Raw genomic sequence first — 2,876 nt, forward strand, 5'->3', positions numbered from 1 at the left:
TCTTATTTTAAATGAAGTCTTTAATTTTATCACTCATTGTGTCATTCACAGTCCTCTTTTAAATTAAATTATCTGTAACTGTCCTGGATGCTTGAACCTTGAAGATTCAGTATTGGCTTATTCTTTATCTTTAAGCTACTGATTGGGGATACATAAAACAAAAGGTTACATAGGGCACTCTGCATGGCAAGCCTCCTCCAGATGCTGGGAGACTGTCCCAGAACCTCCTGGCTCCCAGCTTCATAGGCGGAAGGCTGGAAGCCTTGAAAGCCGCAATTCAAATCAGAGTTCTCAGGGCTTCCAGGTTCCCTGCTGAGGAGCTGAACCCTTAATAGAACTCTCAGGGCTCAGTCAGCAAAATCCTCAGTTAGCTCTATGGCAGGGAGCCTGTAAACCTTTGAAGCCATGGGTTGGTGGGGCTGCCTCAGAGCTGTAGACCTTGGAAGCCCCAGGGTAGTCTATGTGATGGGGCTTCCCCGGAGCCGTAGACCCTGGAAGCTTTAGGGTCCTCAGACTCTGGACAGTCTGCATGGGACAATTCTTGTGGAACCCTGCCTATGATTGGACAATAGTTCAATCACAAATCATTTTATGAGAAAATTAGGGTTCAGTGACCTAGCATTTGCCCATGGAACTCTTTCATCAGATTATTTCCAACCAGCTCTAATCCTGATATCTGTCATTTTTTTTGTTAAAGCCTTTTGTTTCTGAAAGAGCTGTTCCATTTATAAGAATTCTATATACCAACCAGCTTTAATGTCTTATCCCCACCCTAACCTACTGTAGTGTGTCACTTTTATGTTGTCTTGATTTTGACTTGGTAAGCTGGAAGAGCAGGGATATTATCTTTTTATCCACTTTAAAGCAGCTTCAGCACATTTCAGCCTTGATTGTGCAACCTTTACTCATGTTGTCAAATGTATCTTTATACAAGTAGTCCAACTGAAGTTGGTGTACCAGATGTGTCAGAATGCTCACAACTTTATCTTTAGGACTGTACAGTAATGTGAATTGAAGGTGAAGTCAAGACAAACAAAATGTGTTTTGTGACTGCTCAGATTAAGATGTCTTTATTTAAAAAGATGTGATTTAGCTATGAGGGGGAAGCAGTATTTACTCTCCTCTGTATTGCTGTCATGTTCATTTTGAAAGCTCCGTATGTCCTTCCCCACTCCTTGTTGCCACAGTAGTGTACAGAGGCATAAAAGCTACTTCAAAGTATGGTTTGTGTTCAGCAGTGGATGGACTCACATAGTGAGGTGGCTAAATGTTTAAAGATTGTAACAAAGACAGTTGGGTCAGTCTTTCATACATTTTAACCGCTGCCCTTTCACTTCATTAGAAACGAGCTCAGTTTGGTCCTGAAATGTTGCGTGCTTGAAAGACTCCAGAATTGTTGCTGATATGGAGAGAATGCTACAGGTTCACTTGATTAGCTGTAGCCTGTTAACAACTTCTTGGCCCAGAAGACTCACCCTAATTTAGATTTCTGCGCCAGGCCTGGAACAAAGATTTGTGCATATCTTTGAACCATGTCTGGGGTGGCGGGAGTGCCTTGAAAGACATTATAAACTGTACTATGGTGCTATAATTAAGGCTGAACCAGCAGCAAATTATATATTTTGTTCTTACCGGTCTCCACATTGACTACAGTACATGGGCCTTGCCAAAACAGACTGCTGCTGGAGATGTGGGTCTCCTAGCTCGCAGCTTTTGGGACTTGATCCTGGATACAGTCCTTTTAGCTAGAAGTAAGAAGGAAGATTAATATGAAAATGGATATCTATTTAAAAAAAAAATACTTCTCAGAACTCTGTTTTGGGATATCACTCATCATCTTGGAAAATCCCCAGCTCGCAGAAAATTTGGGTTCTCTACAACAGTGCTTGTAACCAAATGACATATATTGCTTAGAAGGAAGAACAATCTGCCTCCAAGGTTAGACATTTAGTACAGCAGCTTGGCTGATTTGGCAGCTAAAGAGTGAATAACATTTCAGAGAAAAGGGACCTCAGATCAAATATTTTCAATTTTTTCTAACTTTTTCAAAACTTTTGATTAATTCCTAGCAGATAAAAACTGAGATGTTCCTCTCATTTCCCTTCTCTGATCCTTGTTTTTTCTTCTTTCCCTTCCTTCTCATTCCTTTACCTTTTTGTTCCTTTGTCTGGTTTCTGTTCTCCCCTTAATTGAACAAAATATAAATAAATATAAAGGGAAATTAATTCATATTTGCCTTTTGCTCAGAAATTAAAATAAGCATGGTCTTATCTTAATCCAAGTCCATATGGAGCTCTGATAGTTATCTACCAGAATAAAACTAGAATGCATAATTGACATGATGATCAGAGTTTTAGAGGGGTCCAGAACTAGGGCTGGGTGAATTTTTTTTTTTTTGACAGATGGTTTATTTGCTGAAGAAATAAACCAATTTTTGGTCGCCTGAAGCCATTTGCAAAATGAGGTCAAATTCAGCAAATAGTCTCAGCTGAAGAAAAAATGATTTTTTTAAAAAAAGTTGAAATTGACATTTTTGAAACAAAACAGTTTGACTCCTCATTTCAAAATGTTTTGAAATTTAGCTAGACTTTAAAAAGAAAGCCAAAAAGGTATAATAAACAAACAAACAAAATCACTGTTTCAGATCGAACAAATGGTTTCATTTGACCTAAAACTCTCCCCTCCTCCCCCACCCACCAGTTTTCTCTGCCAGGGAGAATAACTGAAGACATTCTGTTTCAGGTTGTTTTTTGTATTTATTTGGTTCAGCCTCTGAACTGGAAAGCAGTTATTCACTCAGCTCTTGCCAGCACTGAAATGGCCTTGATAATGCAGCATTATGCAGTGTGAAAGTTTGCATAGCATCTTTTCTCTAC

Source organism: Eretmochelys imbricata, chromosome 2, assembly GCF_965152235.1.
Source record: "Eretmochelys imbricata isolate rEreImb1 chromosome 2, rEreImb1.hap1, whole genome shotgun sequence".
NCBI lineage: Eukaryota > Metazoa > Chordata > Testudines > Cheloniidae > Eretmochelys > Eretmochelys imbricata.